The sequence below is a fragment of the Megascapheus bottae genome, chromosome 1, assembly GCF_031878675.1.
Source record: "Megascapheus bottae isolate mThoBot1 chromosome 1, mThoBot2.hap1, whole genome shotgun sequence".
Lineage (NCBI taxonomy): Eukaryota > Metazoa > Chordata > Mammalia > Rodentia > Geomyidae > Megascapheus > Megascapheus bottae.
Window position 1 is genome coordinate 22684366 of NC_143509.1, and position 17568 is coordinate 22701933.

The window sequence follows — 17568 nt, forward strand, 5'->3', positions numbered from 1 at the left end:
TCACTCCTCTTCATTGGTCCACACCCTTTTGCTTGACCCAACCCCACCCATTTTGAGAACCGGCTTTCTGGCATTTCATTTTGCTGACCCATTCATCCATTGAGGGGGAGCTGGGTTGATAAGTTTTCTTGGCTATAGTAAATAGTGCTGAAAAAAAAACATGATTGTGCTAGAGGCTTTACTGTACCCCGGTTTTTATTTCTAAGGACATGTTCAGTTAACAAAATGAAACAAAAATTGTCAGTTTGATCTGTCTACTTACCTCCTGATTTTATTTGCTGGGATGGACAAAATAAGTGTTCATCAATTTTAGTATACATTTGTGAGTATATGCAGGAATTGTATCAAGCTGTCTATACCCATGTGTTTCTCTACAGGTGTCTAGATACCAAGCTATTATCTATCAAAATATGTATCATATACTTACCTATATCCATTCATCTATCCACCTATTGCCTTCTATCACCTATCTATGTATCTATCAACGGTGTGTCTTTAATCCATTTTATATCTTTGTTACTACCTACCATCTATCATCAATTCATCTATTTAATATTTATGTATTTATTATCTATCTGTAGGTCTATCTATCACTGTATGTGTCCATGTGGTTAAATCGTCATCTTAACACCTGGAAGAAATTATTCTATTCAGCTACTTACCAGTTTCAAGCTGAGTAAAGATCAAAAATCCAAAGTGTATCAGAATTCAAAACAGTCACATCCTCAAATTTCTATGCTTTAAGAAGAAAATGCATGATATTTCTTTTAACATGAAATGTGCTTTCACAACATAATTTTCAAATCTTATACATTTCACAGCATACATAAAATAAAAACACTGAAGACAGGCAAATTACTTGTGGCGCAGTTCCCTCTTAGAGACACATGAAATAAAATATAAAACTCAAAATCATTAAACTGACAGATAAATTTAAGGTACTTATTTGAGTAGATAGAACTCACACATTTGAATTCCTTTTGCTTCCTGCCTAGGAAAGGAGAGCATAATAAGTAGCTGCCGAATTAACAGAGAAAGTACTGGTTAGGTAATACTGAGTGAATTTTCTTTACTTTTCAGTGGTTAGACTGTGCTAATTGGCCTTAAGACCAAAAACAAATGCTCTATTACTGTATTGCAATTTATAGATTTTCTGGGAAGACTGTGAGGGTAAAAATGCTGTAGATAGACTTGTAATTTTCTCTTTGGATCTTCCCAAGGCCACTAAAATTCCTGCAGCTACACTGAGGAAGTATCCTGAGACCCTGCACTGGGGGAACTCATTCTGGGGCTAATGATCAGGCTGAGGCTGAGCGGGAACGCTGCAACCATGCCTGGATGTCCTTCCAGTCCTCTGTCCAGTGGGGTTTTGCAAAGCCACTGGGTCCTTCTGCTTCTCCAGCCAGACTGGATGAAGAGAGGATCGTATCTTTGTGCCTCGCCTTGTGACAGTTTTTGGGCTCTTTGCTTTGAGTCTTCGTTGGTTTCTGAGTTCCAGGAATATCTCATTAAAATGCATCCGATGTAGGATCCGATGTGAGACTTTCCTCCATCATTTTGCCAATCATGTTAGGAATGTAACATTGGCAATACAGTGCCACGGAGATTGCATGTCACTTCCGGACAGGGCAAGCCCAGACATCAGAAACCCACAGAAACAAATTGACAATGCAGTGCAGGTATGAACAGGAACGTGCTTGGGGTCCACTGAGGAAAAAAAAGTGGCAATGAAAAGTCTGTGCCCAGAGACCCTGAGCATCAGAGCTGGTGTTTGATCTTGTGCCAGCGTGAGAATGGGTCTGAAACTGCTGCAGGAAGAGCTCCCCCTTCTCCTTGCGGGAAGCATTCCAAGCCTTGTGGTGAATTCTGGAAACTGCTTCACCACACTTGTGTGTGTGTGTGTGTGTGTGTGTGTGTGTGTGTGTGTGTGTGTGTGTGTTACACTGTTTTTCTTTAGGTACATACTTATGATGGAGTTTATTTAGACCTAAGCACCAGAAACACTCATAGCAATAATTAATGATATAATGGCCCAATAATACATTAGTAAGATAAAAGCATATGCATACTAAAGAACATTTTCTCTTTCTCTGGTGTCGATCTTTGGGGCTTGAACTCAGAGCCTGGGTGTTATTGCTGAACTTTTCTGTTCAAAGTGAGCACTCCGTTACTTGAGCCACAGCTCTACTTGCAGCTTTTTATTGGTTCACTGGAGATAAGAGTCTTATAGGCTTTCCTGCCCAGGCTGGCTTTGAATTACAACCATCAGATCTCAGCTTTTTTTTTTTTTTTGATGGGTCCTGGGGCTTGAACCCTGGCCCTGGGCACTGCCCTTGAGCTCTTCAGCTCAAGGCTACCACCCTACCCCTGAAGCCACAGCTCCACTTCCCCTTTTCTAGTGATGAGAGCCTCAAGGTCTTTAGTGCTTGGGCTGGCTTTGAACCATGATCCTCATATCTCAGCCTCCTGAGTAGCTAGGATTACAGGCAGGAGCTTCCATGCCCAGCTAGATCTCAGCTTCTTGATTAGCTAGGATTGCAGGTGTGAGTTGCCAGTGACAGGTGTATATTAAAGAATATCTTTCTTTCTAGAACTTTTCATTTCATATTTTCAGACCAATGTTAACAAGTAAGTAACACCGCAGGAAGGAAACCTTCATGTAAGTGGAAACTATGCCTATTTCTTGTGGCTAGAGATTACATCAACAATTGTATCTCTGAAGCATAGCACAAGGTTTTTATAATGAATTTCATAAGTATTGGTTAAATCCATGAATGAATGGAAGGGATCGGGAGTAGAATTCCATGGAATGGTACTTGGCTCACACTCAGAGGCCTTACCGTCAATCTTTGGCATGGGAAAAAGAAAGAAGAGGAAGAACAGACAAATAAAGGGAAGGAGTGAGGGAGAAAGGTAGAGAAGGAAGGAAGGAAGGAAGGAGGGAACAAGTGTTTTTATACAAGTATCGGACACTTGGGGCAATTTGAGTAGTAGAAGACATACAAACAATTAGAAAGGTTAGCTCAGGGAAAAGACCTTTAGTCTTTGTCTGTGAAAAATATGTTTTCTTTTGTAGATGACAGTGACCCTTCCATCAGTGTCCCTGTGGGTGGCCTCTGTGGAGATTCTTGCAAATAATGCCATTTCTTGGGTCTACCACAGATGACTAAATCTAAAACTGAACGGAGAACTTAGTAGCTCTTTCACTCTGTTAAAAAAAAAAATACTGCTGAAAACCATGCCCAAACCTTAAAGCTTTATCTTTTACACTTGTGCGGGGTGGGGAGTCTCAGCTTCTTAGAGGATCTGTTGCAAGCTTTACAACATCTTCCTAGGAGAATGCATAGACAGAGTCCATGTCTGTTCTAGCAATTCCAAAGACATGGAAAACACTCTACGATGAAATCATGGTTCCGAGTACATTGCCCTTGAAAGCAAGCCAGCTAACAACTGACTTAGAGAAAGTCAGGTAAACATACTGCTGGTAGGAATTAATGCCAGGCAGGCTTTTAGGTTAAGTTGAAGAATATGAATCAGTTTTATGCAGGACCAAGCTAATGTCATCCTGTCAGTGTTTACATGAAATGAGCCACGTTCTGTTTTGTTGTTGCTTTAAAGAGAAGAATTTAGGCAAGCTAAAATCTGCTAGGTCATCACCATCAAGGAAAGCATTTAATAAAAATTAGAATGTTGCAAAAGGAGATAAAAATGTTGCATGAGCATTTAGAAATGGATACATTGTTTTGCCCTGTTTCAAATAACCAATGAAGTTTCTGGCATTCTGGACAGTGTGTTTATGTACATAGGGCTTTGCAAATGCCGATTGCGATCTAAAAATCTTGCTATCGTTCTAAGAATCTGGCTTTTGGGAATCATGGAACCGTCCTGTTTTCACCAACATTGAAGAGCTGTGTCTGGAAGTCACAGCTAAATAAATGGTCTACTGCTGGAGGTATGTCACACAAAACAAGATAAAGCCCATGAAAACATCCATTCAGAAAAGTCATGGCTGAACTCTAAGGACTGAGATTACTTAATGCAAACATTGTGTGGAACTTCGGAGGCTGGGGCTGGCTTTCTGAGACTCAACTGAAACCAGCCTTGTGGCTGTGAAGCCCACGTGGAAAGGAATTCAGGGGCACGACTCAGTGTTCTGTGTATATTGGGCAGAATCGATGAACTCTATCCAAAGTTGGAACCAAATCAGAAACCAGGTGACTCCTTGATTCTGCATCACCATACCATTGTGAAACAGCTCTGCAAACTACACAAGCAGAGCTAACAGCGTGTTCTGTTCACAACAGGATGTAATTTGCAAGCTTGTCGCCACTGATGAACACATAATATGACATTGTGATCACATTGCAAGTTATGCAGAGTTATAAATGTTTATGGTTTCTATTTTTATGTGCTTAAAAAGTTATGGATGTATAAATAGACTAAAACTTCATGTTTCTTTTCTTTTGGCAATCATGGGGCTTGAACTCTGGGCCTGGGTCCTGTCCCTGAGTTCTTCTGCTCAAGGCTATCTCTCTCCCACTTAAGCCATCAGTTTTCTGATGGTTAATTGAAGATAGGAGTCTAATGGACTTTTGTGCTTGAGCTGGCTTTGAACCACGATCCTCAGAGCTTAGCCTCCTGAGTAGCTAGGATTACAGGCATGAGCCACCAGCATTCGACCATATTTCCTATTTATTTCCTTTTATAGTGTGTGTGTGTGTGCAGGTACTGGAGGCTTGGGTGCTTTTCCTGAGGTTTTTCATTCAAGGTTGGTGCTCTATCACTTGAGCCACAGCTCTCCTTCTGGCTTTATCTTTGGTAGTTAATGGGAGATAAGAGTTCATGGACTTTCCTTGCCTGGGCTGGCTTTGAACTGAGATCCTTAGGCCTCAGCTGGGATTTCAGGCATGAGCCATTCCGCTAATTATAGTGCCCAGCTAAATTTTCAGATGTTTTGTTTTTCCTTGCTTTGTTTTAAACCAAGAATCTCTCTGCTCTCTACCTGCTTGTGTGTGGCAGAACTTTTGGAGGGTGGCTTGTATTAGAGATGGATTTTCTGGCGGACAGACTATCACATCATCCATCAGCATTGTTCAGTTGTGACAAACTTTTCTCCAAATCTAGTGAACTAGTTAGATGACAGTTGCATTCTCATTTGCTTGTTGGGTAAAAAAATAAAATGTCCAAGTTTAATGAAAACATTTCAACTCTTGTGATTTCTGTGAAGTTTTACACCCTTTCATCCATTTTTCTCCCAATGTGTGCTGGCAACTATTCTACACAATATAGGCCACGACTCATCTTGGGTAGGGTTGAACTAAGCCCGTTAGGGAAACAGGGGTTCCCAGCACCTTGCAGCTTACCTCTGAGCAAGAAGAAACGCGTAATCATTACTAAACACAGCAAGCAAATGTATTTTGAAAGTGATAGATGCTAAGTGCCACTGGAAAAAAAAAAGAAACACCACATCATAGAGTGACATGCAGAATATAGGAAAGGGGACTGGGAGAGCAGGTCACGTGGTCCACTTGAGTTAAAGGAAAATTAGTGTAGAGATGAGGACAAGGCACAGAGGGCCAGGGCAAGTGGGAAAAGAGCCGCAGGTCAGAAGAGGAGAGAGGAGGAGGCTGGCAGCCAGGGTACGTCCTGGGTTCAAGGGGGAGGGGGCTGACAGGCCTGGAAGAGGAAGTGACATGATCTGGCTGATGTTCTAGAAAGTACCACTCACATGAAACATGTGCGTGCCACGGTGTGTTCAACAATGAGCTCTTCACAGTGCTCTTCCGTTGCTGGATGTATAGTTGCTCGATATTACTGCTTTCAGGAGGGCGGGGAAACAGTGTGTGTGCATGAAGGAACACAGCAAGGTGAAGATTTGGATCAGCAGAGCTTTACACATTTCCTCTTGGCCGTTCTGGCCTCGTGCCTTTGACCTTTGACCCTTTGCATATCTACTTGCCAATCAGGAATAAACCCACTCATTCTTGGTTGTGCCAAATGCATGCCAAACCCCAGTCCAGCTGTCTTGTAAGTTTATCTGTGAAGTCTGGGGAATAATATTTAGTAGGTACTGTCATCTTCGTTTTGCAGAGTTAGAATAGAATCTAGATCTCCATCCTGCCCCTAGGTTTCTTCTGTTAATTCATTCTATTGTTTCCACTGTTTGTAGTAGCAATGTTATAGAATTTTAAAACAATGTGCACGAAGATTCAAACAATATGCTTTAACAAGATGGGACCCAATACTTCATAAAGCCACATTAAAACTTTTTTATAGTAACTATTTAATTTCTGTGGCTCTCTCCAAAATATCTGGTTTCCCTTTTCTTTGAAGCCAGCATGTAATAAGAACTTTCTTAGTTTATTCTTCTTTGGTTTGATACATGAAGGAAAATAAAATCCATGGGATAGATTTGGGATCCTTCAAAGATTTGAACCAACTTTTGTAAGAAAGTGCAATCTAATTTAATCCAGTCATCTGACATGGTTAATTTATTCTTGAACTCCAGTGGAAGTGACTAGTTCCATGTTTTCTAACAAATAAAATTTTTGAAAGAAAAACTTTTACCATAGTGGGTTATGAGTAGCAAGCCAGCCTGATTTTCTCCTCCTGACTTAGGAATATTCCATGTGGCAATCAATCTATTCTCTGCACTCATTTGAATTCTTTCTACTTCGTATGTGGTAGCACACATAGTCCAAGCCCCAAAGAAATACTATTAATAAGAAAATCAGAGGAATGGGGTGCTGTTAGCCCACCCCTGTAATCTAGTTACTCAGAAGCCTGAGATCTAAGGATTTTGGTTCAACTCCAGCCCTAGCAGAAAAGTTAGTGAGACTCTCCAATGGACCACCCAAAATCTTGAAGTGGAGCTGTGGCTCAAGTGGTAGAGCACTAATCGTGAGTGGAAAAGTTCAAGGATAGCTCCTAGGTCCTGAGTTCAAGCCCCAATACTGGCACAGTATGTCATTTCTTTGAACTCTGAATGTCTGTTGTAATTACATTTTGCCTTAAGCACAGTTTATTTGAAGTGACCTTTAAATAAGTCAGAATAAATAATTGCCATTTTAGATCACAATGAACTGGCAGACACAGCATCATGTACTGTAAATAAATGAATGTGTCGGAATGGGGCAATTGGGCTGAGCTGAGCTCAACTAGAGTCCTTGTCTAGGGACCCTAAACAGAGCTGGCAAATGCCAAGTTTACCTTGCAGCTTTGTCTGGATGCCTTATCACCCGCCAAACTGTCTAGAAATTCAGATGTATGTGGCTGTGTCCATTTGGAACAATGATTTTTTTCCTGCTCATTATTCAGCAGAACCCAAAAGCCTAAATACAGTTTGTTAAAGTAGTATCCCATCTATTTAGTGTGAAATAAAGCACACCTTTATCAATTCATGTATCAGAGAAAGGACTCTGAAAAAATGTTGTCCTAAGCCATCTCCCCTAAGATAGAAATCGCATAAGAAAAATAAATAGCACACTTTATTACAAGTCTAAAATATGATTTCTCCCGGCTGGAAAAGTTCCCTCTCGACTCTAGATTAATGGGACGAAATTTAACCATCACACACATCAAGTTTAACTGCAAATAGTAGTGGTCAGTTTCACAGCCAGAGTGCCATGTAGCACTTGTTCATAAGAGGATTAAAGGAAAAGTGACTACAGACATCAGTCTAGTAGATGTCCTTTAGTCTGGTCAGAAACATGGGCTCATTTGCTCAAGACCTATGATGAAGGGTTAAACCCAGAGTTCCTGAAGTGACTTTTTTTTCCATGACACCTCCTCCCCTGAGCCTTGATGAAAATATCTTCCTATGAAGTGAATTCTGAAACCGAACCCGCTTGCCCGCTCTGCCTTGGTACCAGGTTTCCACTGTGACATTCAAACTTCTGCCATGGCTATTGCAATGTAAATAGGAAATTCTAAATGTGATTTGCATTGTCCTTGGGGGAGGGGGGTCGTTTCAAGGTTCCACGGTGGTTGGGGGGGGGGGAATGGGAGGGACCTGGAACAAGTATGCCTTCCTCTAAACGGGGGTGGGGGGGTAGGGGGTGGGATATGGCAGCTGACAGAGCCATATATACTTTTGAAATACATTTCTCTTGTTAGAGATGTTTTACATTAGCCCGCGAACATAAGCGCCTCCATTATTCACATACGTGATACGGGAGGTGACAGTGGTCTACATGGATCTAGTTTCCAGATTGGCAGAAGCAACTCGGGTTTTGAAGTAGCAGTGGACTTTCCTGAGATTTCCTGGGATGGAAGCTTCTATGCCCTCACCTATACCCTCACCACAGCACAACCTTTCCCACCCATAAACCAATGTGAGTGTTATTCTAGGACATACAAAAAACGCAGCATGATGCTTATCTGGACGGTTCTAGGAGCTTTAAACACACCCAATTGTGTTGAATTGTTTCTATTTTGCGATGTTACCTAATCTACAAATGTAGTTGATTCCATCCATGTGTAAATGCGGATGCTCAAAATATGGGATTAAATAGCATTCCAAGAGCATTGCTAACATTGTCCACTAGAGGGCAATCGCTTCCCCACACATTGTGAATCTGGACCAAAGCTTCACAAAAGTAAAACTAAAATAAACTAAATCCTATTATTGTTCCTGCTCACTCTTGGTTTAATTGATCCAAATATGTGTCACCAATGCAGGGTAGGAAAAAAAAAACATTTAAACATAGATCCAGAAATGTGTAGTGTGATGTTTCTCAGTCCACAGTTACCTTCCAGTCACGGGTTCAGCTGTAAACACAATTATACTGGCTTTTTACACAAATGATTGTAATTGCACCACATATCTTCTCTATATTTCATCACATTAAACTCTATTGTTGGCAGGTTTTCTATCTATCTATTTGCCTTTTGGCCATGTACATTCTGTAATGTGTTTCAAAAGTTTTTTTTTTTAAAAAATAAATCCTTTATAGCAAACACTAAGATTACTTTTCCAGTATTTTACAACTAAAAGCAGTGTTGAGATGGACATTCTTGCATGTGTTTCTCGTGGGAAGTCCTCAGTAAATGAGAACTCCCCAAACTCATAACAGTAATTTAAAAATACCATCACTTCCAAATTTTGTTCATCCACTCAAGAAAAGGGCTTTACTAATTTGCCATCACAAAAGTACGTTGAATCCTATCACGTTGGCTCATTTCTTCAAGGAAAAATAATATCCCAATAATAGTTTTAACATTTTCTAGACTGGTGATAATGTTTTTCAACTAATTAATTCACTAGCATAGTATAAATTTTGTGGGTCTACAATTTTATTTTACAAATTTTCTCAGGAAACGGTACTAATAGTCCCTAAAACACACATTATAGCTATAATAAAAACAATTCTATATCTGAGTAAAAACTTATATTTACCTACTAATTTTATGCCCTTTGAAATGTTTGGATGATTATTTAAAATCCTTCAAAATAAGGTGATCATCTTGTTTTATTTCAGTCAAACAAATGTAATTGAGTCCTTGGATGTCAGTTTTCTTCTAGATTACCATTCAGATTACCTTCCTGAAAATCAGTTTAAGACACTTCTTATCTGAATTTTACCTGCTCCTGAGGCCTATATCTGCCTTTCACCTATGACTTTCTTTTCTTCCTGTTCCAGTGTAGAGCATCCACCCTTTCCTCTTCAGTTTTAGTGAAGAAAAAGAAATATCCAGACGTGAAATACCATCTATTTTCTTTGCTTAACAAAATATTTCTTTTTTTATTATTGGATTAAATATGCACCCAACATGACAGGTTGAAAAATAACTACCAAGTTGGCTAGTTTGTTGCATCCTTTGTGATCATTTTTTTCCCCTTCAGAAACATGATTGTTTGGCTAATAGCCAAATATATCTTCCCCAGGATCCAAAACTGTCTCTTCACGGGAAATGTCAGCCTGAAGAACTGACAAAGCAAGCAATGGCCATACCTGGTCATCACCCAAAGACACAGAACGGCCTCAGTCTCAGTTCCTTGTCCTTCATTCACCCCGCCCACCACCGTCCTATTTAACTTTACCCCAGTCTCCCCTAGGACAGAAGTCATTGCATATTGATTGAGCTAACCAGTCAGGGAGAAGAGACAAAATCGAGAATCTTGCGAGACTCAAGGGAGACTTTCTCTCAAGCAGATGCTTTAGGAAGATGTGTTTTCAGAGAATAGGTGACAGGTGTTTGTAATGCCTCAACACAGTGCAGCCTCTGTGTAATGGCAAAAATTCAAATGTAGAACAAGAGAGTGGCAATGAGCCTTTAGGTGAGCTAGAGTAGCATTACTTCTTTGCACGGAAAGGTCTGTTTTTCCATGAGCATCTGACAGTGGCTATTTTGTATCCTGTTACCTTTAGAGTAGGTGTGTGTATGTGTGTGTGTGTGTGTGTGTGTGTGTGTGTGTGTGTGTGTGTGTGTGTGTGTGTGTGTGTGAGAGAGAGAGAGAGAGAGAGAGAGAGAGAGAGAGAGAGAGAGAGAGAGAGAGAGAGAGAGAGAGAGAATGTGCTAGAGCTTGAACTCATGGCCTGGATGCTGTCCCTGAGCTTATTTTGCTCAAGGTTAGTAATCTACTACTTGAACTTCTTCCTCCTCTTCCTCCTCCTCCTCCTCCTCCTCCTCTTCCTCTTCTCTTCTTCTTCTTCTTCTTCTTCTTCTTCTTCTTCTTCTTCTTCTTCTTCTTCTTTTCCTCCTCTCTCTCTCTCTCTCTCTCTCTCTCTCTCTCTCTCTCTCTCTCTCTCTCTCTCTCTCTCTCTTCCTTTTTTTTCCTTTTCCTTTTTATTTTGGTAGTTGATTGAAGAGAAGTTTTTCTGCCCACTCAGGCGTCAAACCTCAATCCTCTGATCTCACCTTCCTGAGTATCTAGGGTTACAGGAATGAGCTGCCACTATCACCCAGCTGAAATAGAATATTCTAAATCCTTGCTCAAGCTTTTCTGAGTATGAAGATTAGTATTGTGTCCAACAAATTCTGAGGAAACAGGCCTTCTCCTCTGCCAGCTCCCTCCACCAAAACAAAAGTCAGTCTGACTTGAGTACCTCAATAATGTCTATCTGGAATTAAGTGGTTCTATATCAACTCCACTGTCTTATCAAATAACTAATGTGTTTGAAATAAGGGCAACAAAATGAGGCAGTATTATTATTATTATTAGCTGCCAGTTTCTGAACTTAAGAAATACAGCATTGTTAGTAAAGAAAATACATATGAATCAGGGAAAAATGAGTTAGTTATATATATGACTATGGTTTTGGTTTGTGAGATATGAGTTATGACTATGGTATGAATTCCTGAGTGTGAGTGTTGTTGTAAAAATAATAATAATTTAATAAAAATGTATTTATATAAGCCAGAAAGGAAAGAGATTTGTGTAGATCAATTTGAATTTATTCTTGCCTTGTGTTGTAACTTTCTGTGATGAAAAATGTGATTTGGGGTTATAAAGTGCCAGCCATGCCATAATTTCTTATCAGTTGTGTAAAATGACCTTTGGACTGAGTATTTTTAAATTGCTGTATGGTCTCCATTACAGATATTGGGCATAAAATCCCTTGAGGTCCATGTTAAACAGATACCAGATAATTGTTCAGGGGCCCAGATGCCTTTAAGCATAACTAAAATATTAAAAGATTCCTTAGGGTTGAAAAGTTTATACCCAGGAGCCTCAACACAGAATTACAAAGTTGATTATTTACTTGATACTGAGCCAGTACAGAGAAAGAGAGGGAGGGGAGGGAGATTTTTCTATTTTTAAGCTTGATCTGACAGGATTTTGTTGAATTGTCAAACAATGCCTCTCCTCTCTGAATGGGTGAAAACTAGAGACAACGTTGAAGGTAGAAATAGCAGTGTACAATAGATTGCTACAGGCTTAAATGATGGCTTCTATCAATTAGACTTTAGGGGAGGATTTCATTGCTCTATCCCTCCTCAACATACACACTGTATTCCAATCTCACCCCCCTCTCACACTCCTTGCACGCCTCTTCCAAGGACATAGCATCCCCCAAAGATTTTCAAGGAAAACTATCGTTTTAAAATATTTAAATCCCACTGGACACTAGAGACTCACATCTGTAATCCTACCTAGTTAGGGAGGCTGAGATCTGAAGATTCATAGTTCAAAACCAGCCTGGGTAGAAATGTCTGTGAGATTCATGTCCAAAATAATTAGTAAAAAGCTATGCTGGAAGTGTGACTCAAGTGGTAGAGCACCAAGCAAGCAAGCTGAGCAAGCACAAGGGCCTGATTTTAAACTTCAGTACTGGCAAAAAGATAATAATATTTTGATTAATAAACACATATCCAAATAAAAATGAGTATTTTATACTCATCTTACAAATGTATTTGCTTAAGGAAAAAAATGTCTTCACATGACTTTGCAGAGAAAGACCATTTTCAATCCTGGAAGATGGTATACACCTACTTTATCACCTGAACGAACACACACGTGTATATGCATGTAAATGTATGTATATATGTATCTATACATGTATGTGCATATATATTCTATAAACATTATCTTATATATACATAGAAGAGTGTGCTAATAAACTTGAGAAGACATACATATACAAATATTTTGGATTCTAGGGTTTCTTTCATGATATGTAAGCATATATATATATATATATATATCCAGTTAGAGAGCAAAAAAATGAAGTCCAGAAATGCATTGGTGTGGTCAGGATACTGCTCGCAGCCCAGGTGTGCATGTATGTTGTTAGCATTCTCAGGTACTGGTGAATGCCACTGTCTATTAAATTGCACTCTCCAGAGCACAAAGAAATGCTCGTGTGATTCTAAATAAATAGCTGGTGCCAAGGTTTAAAACCTCCAGATTTCGCAAGTGTTACATTTTGGCAGACTATGAAAAGGAGGAACTTGTGCACTGTTTCTGGGATGTATCATCTTCTGCTGGAACATTAAATTGCAAAGCATTTGGAGAGGAACTCTCTGAAGGGTGGATTTGTTTCTTGTGTAGAAAAGTAAATTTTTTCTAGAATAATTTTCAAAAGGACTTTGTTTTGCAAAACCACTACTTTTAAGGAGACATCAAGAACAATAATATTGAACTGTCACATGATTCTAGACTGGAAAGAATGCTACTGCCAACCAGAGTTCAAGCAGAAGAATCAATCAGAATCAAATTAAAAATATTAACAGTGGTGTTTTATCTTATCAACACCATAAAATGTCATTTTTTGAACCTCCATTTGATTTTCTTTGGTTTTAAACATTCTAATTTTGAAAGGTACATCAATATTTTCATTTCTATCTCCATTTTCTAGTTAAAACTCAGTGGAAAAATAGAGTGGTGGAAAAATAGACCAGGAACAATAATGAACTGCTATTATCTGAACTTCCAAGTCTTTTCTTTTTGTCAACTGTGAATCCACAATTTGAACTGAGTTCAATCAACATCTCATAAAATTGCAGTCTAACTGATGACATGAAGGCTTGTAACATATTCATAAAATTCATCCTTCGTGATTATGTTTGGGCTAGCCATGGCTCTTGACTACCCAACTTTATCATACCTCTTCCATTTACCAAAACTGTGGACTTTTCAGAAAGCTTTCTCTCTTTTCTCCATTTGCAATTTTGGTGCTCCAACTCACTGCATCTTACTTTGATCTAAATCGTACAAGTGGGCTACTTCAAAGGCTAGAATGCTAGAATTTAATTTGATTGCTTTAAGGAAATTAAGGCACTGTTATCCATATTCCTTCCTTCCTGTGTTTCTTAGGTAAAGTGTGTTGAGAACTGTACACTTAGCAAACTCTAAGAGCCGATTCAATTCATCAAACTATTTGGAGCCAAGATAAAGTTTGTTTCTTCCATATTTTATTAAACTCAATTAGGTAATGGGGTCTTGTGTCATTCGTCTCAACTTCATCACCCAAGGAAAGCCCATGGCATTTTATAGTTCATAAGATGCCCACTGCTCATTTCTTTGTGGTACTAAAGGTGAGGTGATTTATGTCTGTCTCTAGTTAAGATGCCCTTGTCTTCAAGCATTTTTGACTCGGAGTCAGAGGCTGAGGTCAAGTTAGCAATCTCTCTGTTTAAAAACAATGAATCACTATTTGGATTTTTAAGACTGGGTGGAAAGTGTTGAGTTGGCAGCTTGGTTCAAAGGTTGTCAGCAAAATGTATGGAAGTGGCCTCTGTCCCCAACCTCTGATCATAGATGTTAAGGATTTTCTAACAAGGCCACCAATGAAGTGGTGAATAATTGGTGAGAAGTGGGTGTGGCTAGGACCCAGGGGTCCTGTGCTGGGTTTGGACTACAGTGATTTGATCCAGACTTAATAATATTAAAAGCTCTCCTAGTCATTCCCAGGGCACACATGAAAATGCTTTTAAATTATTAAGAAGGAATGTGACTTCTTCAAGACAATAGGTTAGGAGAAAGTTCATTTTGATGCCTGACTTTAGACCAAGCTAACTGCCACAAGGAAGGAAAGAGCTTGAAGGAGAGTCTCCCTGGTTTATTACTGATTGGGTTGGCCTTTGTTTTGGAGAGCTGGCAGGGAAAGTAGCTGAAATTGTAATGAGCAACTCATAAAACCCAGAGGCCAGCTTCCTTCAAGCATCTTGTTGTTCTTATTCTTGAGGAATCCAACAATGTAGTGGCTGAAATGCAGAACACTCCACCCCCCAAGATCTGCTCAACTCTGAGCCTATTCTGTCACACAGTAAGCATTAAGTTAATATGTGCAGATTAAGTGAATGTTCTGTATAGTGGGTACTGTGTGTGTGTGTGTGTGTGTGTGTGTGTGTGTGTGCACATGCCTGTGTATGTACATTTCCTGGAGCTTCAACTCAGGATCTGGGTGCTGAGACTTTGCTAGCTCAAGTCTAGTCCTCTATCTTAATTTGTGCTATAATTCCACTACCAGCTTTTCTGGTGGTTAATTGAAGATGAGAATCTCATGGACTTTCTTACCTAAGCTTGCTTTGAACTGTGATTTTCAGATCTCAGACTCCAGAGTAGCTAGGATTACAGGCATGCACTACCAGTGCCCAGCTAGTATGTGTTTTAAAGTGAGCATTTATACTAATGCTTAAACTATCAGTGCAAAGAATCAGATATTTGTTTGTAAAATCCATGATCTGAAAGCAATGAATCCATGACTCGAACTAACCACAATCTACTTACTGTCCTACAGATATGTGATTTTACTGCATTATGAAGAGTAACATTACTTTCTATTCTTTTGTTTCTGTGGTTACTGCTTATAGATCTGCAGTGATAAGGAGGAATGGGTAGCTCAGAATCTAAGATTTATGTCTATAATCTAGTTATTCAGAAGGCTGAGACCCAGAGAGCTGAGGTTCAAAAGTAGTCTGAGCAGGAAATTCTGTGATACTTAAAATAAGAGGCTAAAGGCTGAGCTGAAGACAACAGGATCAAATGATCCAGTACTAAGCAATCAAATGTGATGCCTTGAGTTCAAACCCTAGTACCAACAAAATTATGAAAGTAAAAGCTAAAAAGGGAATGTCTAAAGGATGGCTAAGCAGACCGCTTTTAGGTCGGCACTGGCTTTTGATGTAGAAGTGTATTACCTTATTGGAATATTATCAACTAAATTTCATCTTCCTCAGTGTTCACTGGAAGACACATTCTCATGAGAGAATAACTTTATTTGGAAACTCAGAATTCATACTGTGGGGATTATACTGGAAACACAAATGCATTTCTTCTCGAAATGATTGTGGCTGACCATGCTGCTCTTACACCCACATTCTATAAACATTATCTTGCATATCCACTTAAGAGTGTGTTAGCAAACTTGACAACACACACACACACACACACACACACACACATATTTTGGATTCTAGGGCTTCTTGCATGATATGTAAGCAGGCCTCTCATTGGTCCTGCCCTATCTGTTAGTTGCCATGTAACTCATCAACCCAGCTTTGAGTTCTATGTGGATATTAATGACAGTTTCATGATCACTGCAAAGGAGAATCCTTGAACCTTCAGTGACTGACCCACACAATCCACTGATGTGGGATATTGGATGAGGGGGTCCTTTTACTGTCTATAATCCATCCTTCCAATTCTATAGCACTTCAGAAAAGTCGTTACTAGTGGGGCCCGGAGTGTGGCCTAGTGGTAGAGTGCATGCCTAGCATGTATGAAGCCCTGGGTTCAATTCCTTGGTACCACATACACACAAAAAAAAGCTGGAAATGGCTCTGTGGCTCAAGTTGTAGAGCTATAGCCTTGAGAAAGCCCAAGGACAGTGCCTAGGCCCTGAGTTCAAGCCCTAGGATTGGCAGAAGAGAAAAGGAAAGTAAAGAAAAGAGATTCCTATTTAGTGAGGCTTAGAGGCTCATGCCTATAATCTTAGCTACTCAGGAGGCTGAGATCTGAAGATCTGGGTTCAAAGCCAGCCTGGGCATAAAAGGACCTGAGACTCTTATCTCCAATTAACCACAAGAAAAAAATGGAAAGTGGGGCTTGGCTGAAGGGTTGGGTGTTAGCCTTGAGGTGAAGAGCTCAGGGACAGTGCCCAGGCCAAGTTCAAGCCCCATGACCCCCACAAAAAAAGTAGTCGTTAGTAGCATAACATCCCATACCTAATGTCTAATTGTTTCATGGAGGAACAGAGAATTACAAGGTCTAAATTAATAACTAGTCATCACCTCATATTTCAGTCACTTTGGACTTGACATATAGAAGAACTGACCATGTATTTTACATGCTTATGAAAAACAATCTACCAGATTCACTTCATTGCAAAATGATGTACTGATCATTTTTATAAGAGAACTTATTCTGAATTCAAATTGTGAGTAGAGCTATAGAAATAACATCTAATATGGGTCTCAGAAGGCGACTTTCTCAAAGCAACAAGAGAACATCACTTACTCTCAACCCTCAAGCCACCTCTATTAACATTGAATTATATTGTTTTGGTGAAGTGAGGTAAGGACATAGGTGAGAGATCCTTCTAGAAGGTCCTATAAAACATGCCATGTTCTTGTCCTCCCCAGTATCCCGTCACTTTGAGGAAGCAGTAGACAATCACATTCAAGAATCCGGGCTCTGGCCAGGTACCACCTGTGATTCTAGTTACTCAGGGGGCTGACGATCTGAGAATCCTGGCTCACAGCAAGCCCAGATAAAAAAAAGTCCATGAGACTCCTATCTCTAATAAATCAGCAGAAAATCTGAAGTGGAGTTGAGGCTTAAGTGGTAAAGCACTAATCTTGAGCAAAAGAGCTCAGGGATAGCACCCAGTTCCTGACCTGAGTTCAAGTTCAAGCCCCAGGATTGACACATACATACACAAAGAAAAAAAGAAATAAAGAGAGGGGGAAGAGGAAAGGGAGAAGGAGGGAGAGAGAGAGAGAGAGAGAGAGAGAGAGAGAGAGAGAGAGAGAGAGAGAGAGAGAGAGAGAGAGAGAGAGAGAGAGAGAGAGTGGGAGAGGGAGAGAATCCTAACTATGGCAAATGAATTCATAATAGCTCATTCTCTAAAACTAAAATTCATTTTTCCCTTGGGGAAGTGCTTTGAAAATCAAATGAGATGA